This window comes from Dendrobates tinctorius, unplaced genomic scaffold, assembly GCF_039654945.1.
Source record: "Dendrobates tinctorius isolate UK_male_01 unplaced genomic scaffold, ASM3965494v1 ptg000251l, whole genome shotgun sequence".
NCBI classification, from domain to species: domain Eukaryota; kingdom Metazoa; phylum Chordata; class Amphibia; order Anura; family Dendrobatidae; genus Dendrobates; species Dendrobates tinctorius.
In genome coordinates, this window is record NW_027361918.1 from 10,666,302 (window position 1) to 10,684,467 (window position 18,166).

At 40.6% G+C, this 18,166-nt stretch overlaps 14 non-coding genes across 14 annotated transcripts; all 14 read right to left on the reverse strand.

The window, feature by feature from the left end:
- Window positions 1-1,563: 1,563 nt before the first annotated feature.
- On the reverse strand, window positions 1,564-1,649 carry TRNAY-GUA (transfer RNA tyrosine (anticodon GUA)). Its single transcript is given in 2 exon segments — window positions 1,564-1,599; window positions 1,613-1,649. It is a non-coding gene; the product is annotated as a tRNA-Tyr (tRNA).
- A 108-nt stretch (window positions 1,650-1,757) lies between these two features.
- TRNAA-AGC (transfer RNA alanine (anticodon AGC)) lies at window positions 1,758-1,830 on the reverse strand. The gene has a single exon. It is a non-coding gene; the product is annotated as a tRNA-Ala (tRNA).
- A 2,785-nt stretch (window positions 1,831-4,615) lies between these two features.
- Window positions 4,616-4,701, reverse strand: TRNAY-GUA (transfer RNA tyrosine (anticodon GUA)). The gene is given in 2 exon segments: window positions 4,616-4,651; window positions 4,665-4,701. It is a non-coding gene; the product is annotated as a tRNA-Tyr (tRNA).
- A 108-nt stretch (window positions 4,702-4,809) lies between these two features.
- TRNAA-AGC (transfer RNA alanine (anticodon AGC)) lies at window positions 4,810-4,882 on the reverse strand. The gene has a single exon. It is a non-coding gene; the product is annotated as a tRNA-Ala (tRNA).
- A 2,038-nt stretch (window positions 4,883-6,920) lies between these two features.
- TRNAY-GUA (transfer RNA tyrosine (anticodon GUA)) lies at window positions 6,921-7,006 on the reverse strand. The gene is given in 2 exon segments: window positions 6,921-6,956; window positions 6,970-7,006. It is a non-coding gene; the product is annotated as a tRNA-Tyr (tRNA).
- Window positions 7,007-7,114: 108 nt separating this feature from the next.
- TRNAA-AGC (transfer RNA alanine (anticodon AGC)) lies at window positions 7,115-7,187 on the reverse strand. The gene has a single exon. It is a non-coding gene; the product is annotated as a tRNA-Ala (tRNA).
- A 2,038-nt stretch (window positions 7,188-9,225) lies between these two features.
- On the reverse strand, window positions 9,226-9,311 carry TRNAY-GUA (transfer RNA tyrosine (anticodon GUA)). The gene is given in 2 exon segments: window positions 9,226-9,261; window positions 9,275-9,311. It is a non-coding gene; the product is annotated as a tRNA-Tyr (tRNA).
- A 108-nt stretch (window positions 9,312-9,419) lies between these two features.
- Window positions 9,420-9,492, reverse strand: TRNAA-AGC (transfer RNA alanine (anticodon AGC)). The gene has a single exon. It is a non-coding gene; the product is annotated as a tRNA-Ala (tRNA).
- A 2,038-nt stretch (window positions 9,493-11,530) lies between these two features.
- On the reverse strand, window positions 11,531-11,616 carry TRNAY-GUA (transfer RNA tyrosine (anticodon GUA)). The gene is given in 2 exon segments: window positions 11,531-11,566; window positions 11,580-11,616. It is a non-coding gene; the product is annotated as a tRNA-Tyr (tRNA).
- A 108-nt stretch (window positions 11,617-11,724) lies between these two features.
- TRNAA-AGC (transfer RNA alanine (anticodon AGC)) lies at window positions 11,725-11,797 on the reverse strand. The gene has a single exon. It is a non-coding gene; the product is annotated as a tRNA-Ala (tRNA).
- Window positions 11,798-13,835: 2,038 nt separating this feature from the next.
- Window positions 13,836-13,921, reverse strand: TRNAY-GUA (transfer RNA tyrosine (anticodon GUA)). Its single transcript is given in 2 exon segments — window positions 13,836-13,871; window positions 13,885-13,921. It is a non-coding gene; the product is annotated as a tRNA-Tyr (tRNA).
- Window positions 13,922-14,029: 108 nt separating this feature from the next.
- Window positions 14,030-14,102, reverse strand: TRNAA-AGC (transfer RNA alanine (anticodon AGC)). Its single transcript has one exon. It is a non-coding gene; the product is annotated as a tRNA-Ala (tRNA).
- Window positions 14,103-16,132: 2,030 nt separating this feature from the next.
- Window positions 16,133-16,218, reverse strand: TRNAY-GUA (transfer RNA tyrosine (anticodon GUA)). Its single transcript is given in 2 exon segments — window positions 16,133-16,168; window positions 16,182-16,218. It is a non-coding gene; the product is annotated as a tRNA-Tyr (tRNA).
- A 108-nt stretch (window positions 16,219-16,326) lies between these two features.
- On the reverse strand, window positions 16,327-16,399 carry TRNAA-AGC (transfer RNA alanine (anticodon AGC)). Its single transcript has one exon. It is a non-coding gene; the product is annotated as a tRNA-Ala (tRNA).
- Window positions 16,400-18,166: the final 1,767 nt, after the last annotated feature.

Sequence of the window (18,166 nt, forward strand, 5' to 3'; positions counted from 1 at the left end):
ATCACAACTATTTAGCAGAGGTTGGTTTCGATCCATCGACCGCTGGGTTTCACAATGTGAATTATGGCCTACAAATACAGTCGGGCAATTTTCTAGCAAACCATTTCTATGTATGTAGAGAACCAGACTGGGGGAGTAAAAAAAACTTACCTAGTTTGTAGAAAAAAGTTGTAATGCAGCACAATCCCAAGCAAAAAGATTGACCTTTTATGGTTTGGTTTGAATATAGAAAATGCTGAGAGGTCGCGAATCTCCTTCTGGTCCTTTGGCACGAGTTGTACTGGGATTTAGGATTTTGACTAGTGTTTTTGATCCGAGACACGTTTGCTGTTGACAGAAAAGTTCAGTTGATATGCAATGATGAAGTTTATAAAACACAACTATTTAGCAGAGGTTGGTTTCGATCCATCGACCGCTGGGTTTCACAATGTGAATTATGGCCTACAAATACAGTCGAGCAATTTTCTAGTAAACCATTTCTCTGTATATAGAGAACCAAACTGGGGGAATGAAAAAAAACTTACCTAGTTTGTAGAAAAAAGTTGTAATGCAGCACAATCCCAAGCGAAAAGATTGATCTTTTATGGTTTGGTTTGAATATAGAAAATGCTGAGAGGTCGCGAATCTCCTTCTGGTCCTTTGGCACGAGTTGTACTGGGATTTAGGATTTTGACTAGTGTTTTTGATCCGAGACACGTTTGCTGTTGACAGAAAAGTTCAGTTGATATGCAATGATGAAGTTTATAAAACACAACTATTTAGCAGAGGTTGGTTTCAATCCATTGACCGCTGGGTTTCACAATGTGAATTATGGTCTACAAATACAGTCGAGCAATTTTCTAGCAAACCATTTCTCTGTATATAGAGAACCAAAATGGGGAAGTGAAAAAAACTTAGCTAGTTTGTAGAAAAAGATGCAATGCAGCACAATTTAGCAGAGGATGGCTTCGATCCATCGACCTCTGGGTTATGGGCCCAGCACGCTTCCGCTGCGCCACTCTGCTTGTGTTAACAGATGTACAGAGTAAAATTCTAATGACTGTTTGTGTTCAGGTCGATGACATGTAAATTTTCAGCCATTACATATTTGTTGGCGACTAGAGTACTCCTGGGGTTCTGCAATTGTTTCTTTGTTTTTTTTTGCTTTCTTGTGTCATATTATTGTTGAAAATCATTAGAGGAAATGGTGTCTGACCATTGTTTAAGGTTCCGGTTAAAACTGGTGGGTGCGTCCGGCTGTTAGACGAAAGTTCGGCAGGCGTTTGTGTCTCTGTGGCGCAATCGGTTAGCGTGTTCGGCTGTTAACCGAAAGGTTGGTGGTTCGAGTCCACCCAGGGACGTTGGTTCCTTTTGCTTGGGTAGCATGCTACAGTTGAAGACGTTTTCACATTGGTGCTCAGCATCTCCATAAAGTAAAAGCACTGTTGCTGCCTAAGTTTTGAATTCACAAGGCAAACTGGAGAAAAAACTTTCCGGTTGTGTTTCTGTCTACATGTCCAGAAAGAGCATAGCTGTCTGGTATTTGCCAGAAGGTTGAAAACATCTGATAGAATACACAAAACTTCCTTCGAGCCGGAATTGAACCAGCGACCTAAGGATTGCTAATTTAGATCTACAGTCCTCCGCTCTACCAGCTGAGCTATCGAAGGCTTGATTTAGCCATTGTTGAAAGTCTTCAAGGTTTGGACGTGTGTGCCACGAGCAGGTGGCATAAACAATTCACTCGGCCAACTGAAAAAGGAATCCAAAGATTGTATTGGAGAATGCGGGCATCGATCCCGCTACCTCTCGCATGCTAAGCGAGCGCTCTACCACTTGAGCTAATCCCCCATGCCCGACGAACGCCATTATCAGTTTCACGCCACACCATGTCACAGTTTACTTATAGTCAAATGTGCCATTGAGTGCTTTTTTTTTTTTTTTTTTTTTTTTTTTTAAGTACAGATTCCTTTCTCCCATATTTGAAGAACATCTACGGAGTTCACAATGTGAATTATGGCCTACAAATAAAGTCGAGCAATTTTCTAGCAAACCATTTCTACGTATGTAGAGAACCAGACTGGGGGAGTAAAAAAAACTTACCTAGTTTGTAGAAAAAAGTTGTAATGCAGCACAATCCCAAGCAAAAAGATTGACCTTTTATGGTTTGGTTTGATTATAGAAAATGCTGAGAGGTCGCGAATCTCCTTCTGGTCCTTTGGCACGAGTTGTACTGGGATTTAGGATTTTGACTAGTGTTTTTGATCCGAGACACGTTTGCTGTTGACAGAAAAGTTCAGTTGATATGCAATGATGAAGTTTATAAATCACAACTATTTAGCAGAGGTTGGTTTCGATCCATCGACCGCTGGGTTTCACAATGTGAATTATGGCCTACAAATACAGTCGGGCAATTTTCTAGCAAACCATTTCTATGTATGTAGAGAACCAGACTGGGGGAGTAAAAAAAACTTACCTAGTTTGTAGAAAAAAGTTGTAATGCAGCACAATCCCAAGCAAAAAGATTGACCTTTTATGGTTTGGTTTGAATATAGAAAATGCTGAGAGGTCGCGAATCTCCTTCTGGTCCTTTGGCACGAGTTGTACTGGGATTTAGGATTTTGACTAGTGTTTTTGATCCGAGACACGTTTGCTGTTGACAGAAAAGTTCAGTTGATATGCAATGATGAAGTTTATAAAACACAACTATTTAGCAGAGGTTGGTTTCGATCCATCGACCGCTGGGTTTCACAATGTGAATTATGGCCTACAAATACAGTCGAGCAATTTTCTAGTAAACCATTTCTCTGTATATAGAGAACCAAACTGGGGGAATGAAAAAAAACTTACCTAGTTTGTAGAAAAAAGTTATAATGCAGCACAATCCCAAGCGAAAAGATTGATCTTTTATGGTTTGGTTTGAATATAGAAAATGCTGAGAGGTCGCGAATCTCCTTCTGGTCCTTTGGCACGAGTTGTACTGGGATTTAGGATTTTGACTAGTGTTTTTGATCCGAGACACGTTTGCTGTTGACAGAAAAGTTCAGTTGATATGCAATGATGAAGTTTATAAATCACAACTATTTAGCAGAGGTTGGTTTCGATCCATCGACCGCTGGGTTTCACAATGTGAATTATGGCCTACAAATACAGTCGGGCAATTTTCTAGCAAACCATTTCTATGTATGTAGAGAACCAGACTGGGGGAGTAAAAAAAACTTACCTAGTTTGTAGAAAAAAGTTGTAATGCAGCACAATCCCAAGCAAAAAGATTGACCTTTTATGGTTTGGTTTGAATATAGAAAATGCTGAGAGGTCGCTAATCTCCTTCTGGTCCTTTGGCACGAGTTGTACTGGGATTTAGGATTTTGACTAGTGTTTTTGATCCGAGACACGTTTGCTGTTGACAGAAAAGTTCAGTTGATATGCAATGATGAAGTTTATAAAACACAACTATTTAGCAGAGGTTGGTTTCGATCCATCGACCGCTGGGTTTCACAATGTGAATTATGGCCTACAAATACAGTCGAGCAATTTTCTAGTAAACCATTTCTCTGTATATAGAGAACCAAACTGGGGGAATGAAAAAAAACTTACCTAGTTTGTAGAAAAAAGTTGTAATGCAGCACAATCCCAAGCGAAAAGATTGATCTTTTATGGTTTGGTTTGAATATAGAAAATGCTGAGAGGTCGCGAATCTCCTTCTGGTCCTTTGGCACGAGTTGTACTGGGATTTAGGATTTTGACTAGTGTTTTTGATCCGAGACACGTTTGCTGTTGACAGAAAAGTTCAGTTGATATGCAATGATGAAGTTTATAAAACACAACTATTTAGCAGAGGTTGGTTTCAATCCATTGACCGCTGGGTTTCACAATGTGAATTATGGTCTACAAATACAGTCGAGCAATTTTCTAGCAAACCATTTCTCTGTATATAGAGAACCAAAATGGGGAAGTGAAAAAAACTTAGCTAGTTTGTAGAAAAAGATGCAATGCAGCACAATTTAGCAGAGGATGGCTTCGATCCATCGACCTCTGGGTTATGGGCCCAGCACGCTTCCGCTGCGCCACTCTGCTTGTGTTAACAGATGTACAGAGTAAAATTCTAATGACTGTTTGTGTTCAGGTCGATGACATGTAAATTTTCAGCCATTACATATTTGTTGGCGACTAGAGTACTCCTGGGGTTCTGCAATTGTTTCTTTGTTTTTTTTTGCTTTCTTGTGTCATATTATTGTTGAAAATCATTAGAGGAAATGGTGTCTGACCATTGTTTAAGGTTCCGGTTAAAACTGGTGGGTGCGTCCGGCTGTTAGACGAAAGTTCGGCAGGCGTTTGTGTCTCTGTGGCGCAATCGGTTAGCGTGTTCGGCTGTTAACCGAAAGGTTGGTGGTTCGAGTCCACCCAGGGACGTTGGTTCCTTTTGCTTGGGTAGCATGCTACAGTTGAAGACGTTTTCACATTGGTGCTCAGCATCTCCATAAAGTAAAAGCACTGTTGCTGCCTAAGTTTTGAATTCACAAGGCAAACTGGAGAAAAAACTTTCCGGTTGTGTTTCTGTCTACATGTCCAGAAAGAGCATAGCTGTCAGGTATTTGCCAGAAGGTTGAAAACATCTGATAGAATACACAAAACTTCCTTCGAGCCGGAATTGAACCAGCGACCTAAGGATTGCTAATTTAGATCTACAGTCCTCCGCTCTACCAGCTGAGCTATCGAAGGCTTGATTTAGCCATTGTTGAAAGTCTTCAAGGTTTGGACGTGTGTGCCACGAGCAGGTGGCATAAACAATTCACTCGGCCAACTGAAAAAGGAATCCAAAGATTGTATTGGAGAATGCGGGCATCGATCCCGCTACCTCTCGCATGCTAAGCGAGCGCTCTACCACTTGAGCTAATCCCCCATGCCCGACGAACGCCATTATCAGTTTCACGCCACACCATGTCACAGTTTACTTATAGTCAAATGTGCCATTGAGTGCTTTTTTTTTTTTTTTTTTTTTTTTTTTTAAGTACAGATTCCTTTCTCCCATATTTGAAGAACATCTACGGAGTTCACAATGTGAATTATGGCCTACAAATAAAGTCGAGCAATTTTCTAGCAAACCATTTCTACGTATGTAGAGAACCAGACTGGGGGAGTAAAAAAAACTTACCTAGTTTGTAGAAAAAAGTTGTAATGCAGCACAATCCCAAGCAAAAAGATTGACCTTTTATGGTTTGGTTTGATTATAGAAAATGCTGAGAGGTCGCGAATCTCCTTCTGGTCCTTTGGCACGAGTTGTACTGGGATTTAGGATTTTGACTAGTGTTTTTGATCCGAGACACGTTTGCTGTTGACAGAAAAGTTCAGTTGATATGCAATGATGAAGTTTATAAATCACAACTATTTAGCAGAGGTTGGTTTCGATCCATCGACCGCTGGGTTTCACAATGTGAATTATGGCCTACAAATACAGTCGGGCAATTTTCTAGCAAACCATTTCTATGTATGTAGAGAACCAGACTGGGGGAGTAAAAAAAACTTACCTAGTTTGTAGAAAAAAGTTGTAATGCAGCACAATCCCAAGCAAAAAGATTGACCTTTTATGGTTTGGTTTGAATATAGAAAATGCTGAGAGGTCGCTAATCTCCTTCTGGTCCTTTGGCACGAGTTGTACTGGGATTTAGGATTTTGACTAGTGTTTTTGATCCGAGACACGTTTGCTGTTGACAGAAAAGTTCAGTTGATATGCAATGATGAAGTTTATAAAACACAACTATTTAGCAGAGGTTGGTTTCGATCCATCGACCGCTGGGTTTCACAATGTGAATTATGGCCTACAAATACAGTCGAGCAATTTTCTAGTAAACCATTTCTCTGTATATAGAGAACCAAACTGGGGGAATGAAAAAAAACTTACCTAGTTTGTAGAAAAAAGTTGTAATGCAGCACAATCCCAAGCGAAAAGATTGATCTTTTATGGTTTGGTTTGAATATAGAAAATGCTGAGAGGTCGCGAATCTCCTTCTGGTCCTTTGGCACGAGTTGTACTGGGATTTAGGATTTTGACTAGTGTTTTTGATCCGAGACACGTTTGCTGTTGACAGAAAAGTTCAGTTGATATGCAATGATGAAGTTTATAAAACACAACTATTTAGCAGAGGTTGGTTTCAATCCATTGACCGCTGGGTTTCACAATGTGAATTATGGTCTACAAATACAGTCGAGCAATTTTCTAGCAAACCATTTCTCTGTATATAGAGAACCAAAATGGGGAAGTGAAAAAAACTTAGCTAGTTTGTAGAAAAAGATGCAATGCAGCACAATTTAGCAGAGGATGGCTTCGATCCATCGACCTCTGGGTTATGGGCCCAGCACGCTTCCGCTGCGCCACTCTGCTTGTGTTAACAGATGTACAGAGTAAAATTCTAATGACTGTTTGTGTTCAGGTCGATGACATGTAAATTTTCAGCCATTACATATTTGTTGGCGACTAGAGTACTCCTGGGGTTCTGCAATTGTTTCTTTGTTTTTTTTTGCTTTCTTGTGTCATATTATTGTTGAAAATCATTAGAGGAAATGGTGTCTGACCATTGTTTAAGGTTCCGGTTAAAACTGGTGGGTGCGTCCGGCTGTTAGACGAAAGTTCGGCAGGCGTTTGTGTCTCTGTGGCGCAATCGGTTAGCGTGTTCGGCTGTTAACCGAAAGGTTGGTGGTTCGAGTCCACCCAGGGACGTTGGTTCCTTTTGCTTGGGTAGCATGCTACAGTTGAAGACGTTTTCACATTGGTGCTCAGCATCTCCATAAAGTAAAAGCACTGTTGCTGCCTAAGTTTTGAATTCACAAGGCAAACTGGAGAAAAAACTTTCCGGTTGTGTTTCTGTCTACATGTCCAGAAAGAGCATAGCTGTCAGGTATTTGCCAGAAGGTTGAAAACATCTGATAGAATACACAAAACTTCCTTCGAGCCGGAATTGAACCAGCGACCTAAGGATTGCTAATTTAGATCTACAGTCCTCCGCTCTACCAGCTGAGCTATCGAAGGCTTGATTTAGCCATTGTTGAAAGTCTTCAAGGTTTGGACGTGTGTGCCACGAGCAGGTGGCATAAACAATTCACTCGGCCAACTGAAAAAGGAATCCAAAGATTGTATTGGAGAATGCGGGCATCGATCCCGCTACCTCTCGCATGCTAAGCGAGCGCTCTACCACTTGAGCTAATCCCCCATGCCCGACGAACGCCATTATCAGTTTCACGCCACACCATGTCACAGTTTACTTATAGTCAAATGTGCCATTGAGTGCTTTTTTTTTTTTTTTTTTTTTTTTTTTTAAGTACAGATTCCTTTCTCCCATATTTGAAGAACATCTACGGAGTTCACAATGTGAATTATGGCCTACAAATAAAGTCGAGCAATTTTCTAGCAAACCATTTCTACGTATGTAGAGAACCAGACTGGGGGAGTAAAAAAAACTTACCTAGTTTGTAGAAAAAAGTTGTAATGCAGCACAATCCCAAGCAAAAAGATTGACCTTTTATGGTTTGGTTTGATTATAGAAAATGCTGAGAGGTCGCGAATCTCCTTCTGGTCCTTTGGCACGAGTTGTACTGGGATTTAGGATTTTGACTAGTGTTTTTGATCCGAGACACGTTTGCTGTTGACAGAAAAGTTCAGTTGATATGCAATGATGAAGTTTATAAATCACAACTATTTAGCAGAGGTTGGTTTCGATCCATCGACCGCTGGGTTTCACAATGTGAATTATGGCCTACAAATACAGTCGGGCAATTTTCTAGCAAACCATTTCTATGTATGTAGAGAACCAGACTGGGGGAGTAAAAAAAACTTACCTAGTTTGTAGAAAAAAGTTGTAATGCAGCACAATCCCAAGCAAAAAGATTGACCTTTTATGGTTTGGTTTGAATATAGAAAATGCTGAGAGGTCGCTAATCTCCTTCTGGTCCTTTGGCACGAGTTGTACTGGGATTTAGGATTTTGACTAGTGTTTTTGATCCGAGACACGTTTGCTGTTGACAGAAAAGTTCAGTTGATATGCAATGATGAAGTTTATAAAACACAACTATTTAGCAGAGGTTGGTTTCGATCCATCGACCGCTGGGTTTCACAATGTGAATTATGGCCTACAAATACAGTCGAGCAATTTTCTAGTAAACCATTTCTCTGTATATAGAGAACCAAACTGGGGGAATGAAAAAAAACTTACCTAGTTTGTAGAAAAAAGTTGTAATGCAGCACAATCCCAAGCGAAAAGATTGATCTTTTATGGTTTGGTTTGAATATAGAAAATGCTGAGAGGTCGCGAATCTCCTTCTGGTCCTTTGGCACGAGTTGTACTGGGATTTAGGATTTTGACTAGTGTTTTTGATCCGAGACACGTTTGCTGTTGACAGAAAAGTTCAGTTGATATGCAATGATGAAGTTTATAAAACACAACTATTTAGCAGAGGTTGGTTTCAATCCATTGACCGCTGGGTTTCACAATGTGAATTATGGTCTACAAATACAGTCGAGCAATTTTCTAGCAAACCATTTCTCTGTATATAGAGAACCAAAATGGGGAAGTGAAAAAAACTTAGCTAGTTTGTAGAAAAAGATGCAATGCAGCACAATTTAGCAGAGGATGGCTTCGATCCATCGACCTCTGGGTTATGGGCCCAGCACGCTTCCGCTGCGCCACTCTGCTTGTGTTAACAGATGTACAGAGTAAAATTCTAATGACTGTTTGTGTTCAGGTCGATGACATGTAAATTTTCAGCCATTACATATTTGTTGGCGACTAGAGTACTCCTGGGGTTCTGCAATTGTTTCTTTGTTTTTTTTTGCTTTCTTGTGTCATATTATTGTTGAAAATCATTAGAGGAAATGGTGTCTGACCATTGTTTAAGGTTCCGGTTAAAACTGGTGGGTGCGTCCGGCTGTTAGACGAAAGTTCGGCAGGCGTTTGTGTCTCTGTGGCGCAATCGGTTAGCGTGTTCGGCTGTTAACCGAAAGGTTGGTGGTTCGAGTCCACCCAGGGACGTTGGTTCCTTTTGCTTGGGTAGCATGCTACAGTTGAAGACGTTTTCACATTGGTGCTCAGCATCTCCATAAAGTAAAAGCACTGTTGCTGCCTAAGTTTTGAATTCACAAGGCAAACTGGAGAAAAAACTTTCCGGTTGTGTTTCTGTCTACATGTCCAGAAAGAGCATAGCTGTCAGGTATTTGCCAGAAGGTTGAAAACATCTGATAGAATACACAAAACTTCCTTCGAGCCGGAATTGAACCAGCGACCTAAGGATTGCTAATTTAGATCTACAGTCCTCCGCTCTACCAGCTGAGCTATCGAAGGCTTGATTTAGCCATTGTTGAAAGTCTTCAAGGTTTGGACGTGTGTGCCACGAGCAGGTGGCATAAACAATTCACTCGGCCAACTGAAAAAGGAATCCAAAGATTGTATTGGAGAATGCGGGCATCGATCCCGCTACCTCTCGCATGCTAAGCGAGCGCTCTACCACTTGAGCTAATCCCCCATGCCCGACGAACGCCATTATCAGTTTCACGCCACACCATGTCACAGTTTACTTATAGTCAAATGTGCCATTGAGTGCTTTTTTTTTTTTTTTTTTTTTTTTTTTTAAGTACAGATTCCTTTCTCCCATATTTGAAGAACATCTACGGAGTTCACAATGTGAATTATGGCCTACAAATAAAGTCGAGCAATTTTCTAGCAAACCATTTCTACGTATGTAGAGAACCAGACTGGGGGAGTAAAAAAAACTTACCTAGTTTGTAGAAAAAAGTTGTAATGCAGCACAATCCCAAGCAAAAAGATTGACCTTTTATGGTTTGGTTTGATTATAGAAAATGCTGAGAGGTCGCGAATCTCCTTCTGGTCCTTTGGCACGAGTTGTACTGGGATTTAGGATTTTGACTAGTGTTTTTGATCCGAGACACGTTTGCTGTTGACAGAAAAGTTCAGTTGATATGCAATGATGAAGTTTATAAATCACAACTATTTAGCAGAGGTTGGTTTCGATCCATCGACCGCTGGGTTTCACAATGTGAATTATGGCCTACAAATACAGTCGGGCAATTTTCTAGCAAACCATTTCTATGTATGTAGAGAACCAGACTGGGGGAGTAAAAAAAACTTACCTAGTTTGTAGAAAAAAGTTGTAATGCAGCACAATCCCAAGCAAAAAGATTGACCTTTTATGGTTTGGTTTGAATATAGAAAATGCTGAGAGGTCGCTAATCTCCTTCTGGTCCTTTGGCACGAGTTGTACTGGGATTTAGGATTTTGACTAGTGTTTTTGATCCGAGACACGTTTGCTGTTGACAGAAAAGTTCAGTTGATATGCAATGATGAAGTTTATAAAACACAACTATTTAGCAGAGGTTGGTTTCGATCCATCGACCGCTGGGTTTCACAATGTGAATTATGGCCTACAAATACAGTCGAGCAATTTTCTAGTAAACCATTTCTCTGTATATAGAGAACCAAACTGGGGGAATGAAAAAAAACTTACCTAGTTTGTAGAAAAAAGTTGTAATGCAGCACAATCCCAAGCGAAAAGATTGATCTTTTATGGTTTGGTTTGAATATAGAAAATGCTGAGAGGTCGCGAATCTCCTTCTGGTCCTTTGGCACGAGTTGTACTGGGATTTAGGATTTTGACTAGTGTTTTTGATCCGAGACACGTTTGCTGTTGACAGAAAAGTTCAGTTGATATGCAATGATGAAGTTTATAAAACACAACTATTTAGCAGAGGTTGGTTTCAATCCATTGACCGCTGGGTTTCACAATGTGAATTATGGTCTACAAATACAGTCGAGCAATTTTCTAGCAAACCATTTCTCTGTATATAGAGAACCAAAATGGGGAAGTGAAAAAAACTTAGCTAGTTTGTAGAAAAAGATGCAATGCAGCACAATTTAGCAGAGGATGGCTTCGATCCATCGACCTCTGGGTTATGGGCCCAGCACGCTTCCGCTGCGCCACTCTGCTTGTGTTAACAGATGTACAGAGTAAAATTCTAATGACTGTTTGTGTTCAGGTCGATGACATGTAAATTTTCAGCCATTACATATTTGTTGGCGACTAGAGTACTCCTGGGGTTCTGCAATTGTTTCTTTGTTTTTTTTTGCTTTCTTGTGTCATATTATTGTTGAAAATCATTAGAGGAAATGGTGTCTGACCATTGTTTAAGGTTCCGGTTAAAACTGGTGGGTGCGTCCGGCTGTTAGACGAAAGTTCGGCAGGCGTTTGTGTCTCTGTGGCGCAATCGGTTAGCGTGTTCGGCTGTTAACCGAAAGGTTGGTGGTTCGAGTCCACCCAGGGACGTTGGTTCCTTTTGCTTGGGTAGCATGCTACAGTTGAAGACGTTTTCACATTGGTGCTCAGCATCTCCATAAAGTAAAAGCACTGTTGCTGCCTAAGTTTTGAATTCACAAGGCAAACTGGAGAAAAAACTTTCCGGTTGTGTTTCTGTCTACATGTCCAGAAAGAGCATAGCTGTCTGGTATTTGCCAGAAGGTTGAAAACATCTGATAGAATACACAAAACTTCCTTCGAGCCGGAATTGAACCAGCGACCTAAGGATTGCTAATTTAGATCTACAGTCCTCCGCTCTACCAGCTGAGCTATCGAAGGCTTGATTTAGCCATTGTTGAAAGTCTTCAAGGTTTGGACGTGTGTGCCACGAGCAGGTGGCATAAACAATTCACTCGGCCAACTGAAAAAGGAATCCAAAGATTGTATTGGAGAATGCGGGCATCGATCCCGCTACCTCTCGCATGCTAAGCGAGCGCTCTACCACTTGAGCTAATCCCCCATGCCCGACGAACGCCATTATCAGTTTCACGCCACACCATGTCACAGTTTACTTATAGTCAAATGTGCCATTGAGTGCTTTTTTTTTTTTTTTTTTTTTTTTTTTTAAGTACAGATTCCTTTCTCCCATATTTGAAGAACATCTACGGAGTTCACAATGTGAATTATGGCCTACAAATAAAGTCGAGCAATTTTCTAGCAAACCATTTCTACGTATGTAGAGAACCAGACTGGGGGAGTAAAAAAAACTTACCTAGTTTGTAGAAAAAAGTTGTAATGCAGCACAATCCCAAGCAAAAAGATTGACCTTTTATGGTTTGGTTTGATTATAGAAAATGCTGAGAGGTCGCGAATCTCCTTCTGGTCCTTTGGCACGAGTTGTACTGGGATTTAGGATTTTGACTAGTGTTTTTGATCCGAGACACGTTTGCTGTTGACAGAAAAGTTCAGTTGATATGCAATGATGAAGTTTATAAATCACAACTATTTAGCAGAGGTTGGTTTCGATCCATCGACCGCTGGGTTTCACAATGTGAATTATGGCCTACAAATACAGTCGGGCAATTTTCTAGCAAACCATTTCTATGTATGTAGAGAACCAGACTGGGGGAGTAAAAAAAACTTACCTAGTTTGTAGAAAAAAGTTGTAATGCAGCACAATCCCAAGCAAAAAGATTGACCTTTTATGGTTTGGTTTGAATATAGAAAATGCTGAGAGGTCGCGAATCTCCTTCTGGTCCTTTGGCACGAGTTGTACTGGGATTTAGGATTTTGACTAGTGTTTTTGATCCGAGACACGTTTGCTGTTGACAGAAAAGTTCAGTTGATATGCAATGATGAAGTTTATAAAACACAACTATTTAGCAGAGGTTGGTTTCGATCCATCGACCGCTGGGTTTCACAATGTGAATTATGGCCTACAAATACAGTCGAGCAATTTTCTAGTAAACCATTTCTCTGTATATAGAGAACCAAACTGGGGGAATGAAAAAAAACTTACCTAGTTTGTAGAAAAAAGTTGTAATGCAGCACAATCCCAAGCGAAAAGATTGATCTTTTATGGTTTGGTTTGAATATAGAAAATGCTGAGAGGTCGCGAATCTCCTTCTGGTCCTTTGGCACGAGTTGTACTGGGATTTAGGATTTTGACTAGTGTTTTTGATCCGAGACACGTTTGCTGTTGACAGAAAAGTTCAGTTGATATGCAATGATGAAGTTTATAAAACACAACTATTTAGCAGAGGTTGGTTTCAATCCATTGACCGCTGGGTTTCACAATGTGAATTATGGTCTACAAATACAGTCGAGCAATTTTCTAGCAAACCATTTCTCTGTATATAGAGAACCAAAATGGGGAAGTGAAAAAAACTTAGCTAGTTTGTAGAAAAAGATGCAATGCAGCACAATTTAGCAGAGGATGGCTTCGATCCATCGACCTCTGGGTTATGGGCCCAGCACGCTTCCGCTGCGCCACTCTGCTTGTGTTAACAGATGTACAGAGTAAAATTCTAATGACTGTTTGTGTTCAGGTCGATGACATGTAAATTTTCAGCCATTACATATTTGTTGGCGACTAGAGTACTCCTGGGGTTCTGCAATTGTTTCTTTGTTTTTTTTTGCTTTCTTGTGTCATATTATTGTTGAAAATCATTAGAGGAAATGGTGTCTGACCATTGTTTAAGGTTCCGGTTAAAACTGGTGGGTGCGTCCGGCTGTTAGACGAAAGTTCGGCAGGCGTTTGTGTCTCTGTGGCGCAATCGGTTAGCGCGTTCGGCTGTTAACCGAAAGGTTGGTGGTTCGAGTCCACCCAGGGACGTTGGTTCCTTTTGCTTGGGTAGCATGCTACAGTTGAAGACGTTTTCACATTGGTGCTCAGCATCTCCATAAAGTAAAAGCACTGTTGCTGCCTAAGTTTTGAATTCACAAGGCAAACTGGAGAAAAAACTTTCCGGTTGTGTTTCTGTCTACATGTCCAGAAAGAGCATAGCTGTCTGGTATTTGCCAGAAGGTTGAAAACATGTGATAGAATACACAAAACTTCCTTCGAGCCGGAATTGAACCAGCGACCTAAGGATTGCTAATTTAGATCTACAGTCCTCCGCTCTACCAGCTGAGCTATCGAAGGCTTGATTTAGCCATTGTTGAAAGTCTTCAAGGTTTGGACGTGTGTGCCACGAGCAGGTGGCATAAACAATTCACTCGGCCAACTGAAAAAGGAATCCAAAGATTGTATTGGAGAATGCGGGCATCGATCCCGCTACCTCTCGCATGCTAAGCGAGCGCTCTACCACTTGAGCTAATCCCCCATGCCCGACGAACGCCATTATCAGTTTCACGCCACACCATGTCACAGTTTACTTATAGTCAAATGTGCCATTGAGTGCTTTTTTTTTTTTTTTTTTTTAAGTACAGATTCCTTTCTCCCATATTTGAAGAACATCTACGGAGTTCACAATGTGAATTATGGCCTACAAATAAAGTCGAGCAATTTTCTAGCAAACCATTTCTACGTATGTAGAGAACCAGACTGGGGGAGTAAAAAAAACTTACCTAGTTTGTAGAAAAAAGTTGTAATGCAGCACAATCCCAAGCAAAAAGATTGACCTTTTATGGTTTGGTTTGATTATAGAAAATGCTGAGAGGTCGCGAATCTCCTTCTGGTCCTTTGGCACGAGTTGTACTGGGATTTAGGATTTTGACTAGTGTTTTTGATCCGAGACACGTTTGCTGTTGACAGAAAAGTTCAGTTGATATGCAATGATGAAGTTTATAAATCACAACTATTTAGCAGAGGTTGGTTTCGATCCATCGACCGCTGGGTTTCACAATGTGAATTATGGCCTACAAATACAGTCGGGCAATTTTCTAGCAAACCATTTCTATGTATGTAGAGAACCAGACTGGGGGAGTAAAAAAAACTTACCTAGTTTGTAGAAAAAAGTTGTAATGCAGCACAATCCCAAGCAAAAAGATTGACCTTTTATGGTTTGGTTTGAATATAGAAAATGCTGAGAGGTCGCGAATCTCCTTCTGGTCCTTTGGCACGAGTTGTACTGGGATTTAGGATTTTGACTAGTGTTTTTGATCCGAGACACGTTTGCTGTTGACAGAAAAGTTCAGTTGATATGCAATGATGAAGTTTATAAAACACAACTATTTAGCAGAGGTTGGTTTCGATCCATCGACCGCTGGGTTTCACAATGTGAATTATGGCCTACAAATACAGTCGAGCAATTTTCTAGTAAACCATTTCTCTGTATATAGAGAACCAAACTGGGGGAATGAAAAAAAACTTACCTAGTTTGTAGAAAAAAGTTGTAATGCAGCACAATCCCAAGCGAAAAGATTGATCTTTTATGGTTTGGTTTGAATATAGAAAATGCTGAGAGGTCGCGAATCTCCTTCTGGTCCTTTGGCACGAGTTGTACTGGGATTTAGGATTTTGACTAGTGTTTTTGATCCGAGACACGTTTGCTGTTGACAGAAAAGTTCAGTTGATATGCAATGATGAAGTTTATAAAACACAACTATTTAGCAGAGGTTGGTTTCAATCCATTGACCGCTGGGTTTCACAATGTGAATTATGGTCTACAAATACAGTCGAGCAATTTTCTAGCAAACCATTTCTCTGTATATAGAGAACCAAAATGGGGAAGTGAAAAAAACTTAGCTAGTTTGTAGAAAAAGATGCAATGCAGCACAATTTAGCAGAGGATGGCTTCGATCCATCGACCTCTGGGTTATGGGCCCAGCACGCTTCCGCTGCGCCACTCTGCTTGTGTTAACAGATGTACAGAGTAAAATTCTAATGACTGTTTGTGTTCAGGTCGATGACATGTAAATTTTCAGCCATTACATATTTGTTGGCGACTAGAGTACTCCTGGGGTTCTGCAATTGTTTCTTTGTTTTTTTTTGCTTTCTTGTGTCATATTATTGTTGAAAATCATTAGAGGAAATGGTGTCTGACCATTGTTTAAGGTTCCGGTTAAAACTGGTGGGTGCGTCCGGCTGTTAGACGAAAGTTCGGCAGGCGTTTGTGTCTCTGTGGCGCAATCGGTTAGCGCGTTCGGCTGTTAACCGAAAGGTTGGTGGTTCGAGTCCACCCAGGGACGTTGGTTCCTTTTGCTTGGGTAGCATGCTACAGTTGAAGACGTTTTCACATTGGTGCTCAGCATCTCCATAAAGTAAAAGCACTGTTGCTGCCTAAGTTTTGAATTCACAAGGCAAACTGGAGAAAAAACTTTCCGGTTGTGTTTCTGTCTACATGTCCAGAAAGAGCATAGCTGTCTGGTATTTGCCAGAAGGTTGAAAACATCTGATAGAATACACAAAACTTCCTTCGAGCCGGAATTGAACCAGCGACCTAAGGATTGCTAATTTAGATCTACAGTCCTCCGCTCTACCAGCTGAGCTATCGAAGGCTTGATTTAGCCATTGTTGAAAGTCTTCAAGGTTTGGACGTGTGTGCCACGAGCAGGTGGCATAAACAATTCACTCGGCCAACTGAAAAAGGAATCCAAAGATTGTATTGGAGAATGCGGGCATCGATCCCGCTACCTCTCGCATGCTAAGCGAGCGCTCTACCACTTGAGCTAATCCCCCATGCCCGACGAACGCCATTATCAGTTTCACGCCACACCATGTCACAGTTTACTTATAGTCAAATGTGCCATTGAGTGCTTTTTTTTTTTTTTTTTTTTAAGTACAGATTCCTTTCTCCCATATTTGAAGAACATCTACGGAGTTCACAATGTGAATTATGGCCTACAAATAAAGTCGAGCAATTTTCTAGCAAACCATTTCTACGTATGTAGAGAACCAGACTGGGGGAGTAAAAAAAACTTACCTAGTTTGTAGAAAAAAGTTGTAATGCAGCACAATCCCAAGCAAAAAGATTGACCTTTTATGGTTTGGTTTGATTATAGAAAATGCTGAGAGGTCGCGAATCTCCTTCTGGTCCTTTGGCACGAGTTGTACTGGGATTTAGGATTTTGACTAGTGTTTTTGATCCGAGACACGTTTGCTGTTGACAGAAAAGTTCAGTTGATATGCAATGATGAAGTTTATAAATCACAACTATTTAGCAGAGGTTGGTTTCGATCCATCGACCGCTGGGTTTCACAATGTGAATTATGGCCTACAAATACAGTCGGGCAATTTTCTAGCAAACCATTTCTATGTATGTAGAGAACCAGACTGGGGGAGTAAAAAAAACTTACCTAGTTTGTAGAAAAAAGTTGTAATGCAGCACAATCCCAAGCAAAAAGATTGACCTTTTATGGTTTGGTTTGAATATAGAAAATGCTGAGAGGTCGCGAATCTCCTTCTGGTCCTTTGGCACGAGTTGTACTGGGATTTAGGATTTTGACTAGTGTTTTTGATCCGAGACACGTTTGCTGTTGACAGAAAAGTTCAGTTGATATGCAATGATGAAGTTTATAAAACACAACTATTTAGCAGAGGTTGGTTTCGATCCATCGACCGCTGGGTTTCACAATGTGAATTATGGCCTACAAATACAGTCGAGCAATTTTCTAGTAAACCATTTCTCTGTATATAGAGAACCAAACTGGGGGAATGAAAAAAAACTTACCTAGTTTGTAGAAAAAAGTTGTAATGCAGCACAATCCCAAGCGAAAAGATTGATCTTTTATGGTTTGGTTTGAATATAGAAAATGCTGAGAGGTCGCGAATCTCCTTCTGGTCCTTTGGCACGAGTTGTACTGGGATTTAGGATTTTGACTAGTGTTTTTGATCCGAGACACGTTTGCTGTTGACAGAAAAGTTCAGTTGATATGCAATGATGAAGTTTATAAAACACAACTATTTAGCAGAGGTTGGTTTCAATCCATTGACCGCTGGGTTTCACAATGTGAATTATGGTCTACAAATACAGTCGAGCAATTTTCTAGCAAACCATTTCTCTGTATATAGAGAACCAAAATGGGGAAGTGAAAAAAACTTAGCTAGTTTGTAGAAAAAGATGCAATGCAGCACAATTTAGCAGAGGATGGCTTCGATCCATCGACCTCTGGGTTATGGGCCCAGCACGCTTCCGCTGCGCCACTCTGCTTGTGTTAACAGATGTACAGAGTAAAATTCTAATGACTGTTTGTGTTCAGGTCGATGACATGTAAATTTTCAGCCATTACATATTTGTTGGCGACTAGAGTACTCCTGGGGTTCTGCAATTGTTTCTTTGTTTTTTTTTGCTTTCTTGTGTCATATTATTGTTGAAAATCATTAGAGGAAATGGTGTCTGACCATTGTTTAAGGTTCCGGTTAAAACTGGTGGGTGCGTCCGGCTGTTAGACGAAAGTTCGGCAGGCGTTTGTGTCTCTGTGGCGCAATCGGTTAGCGCGTTCGGCT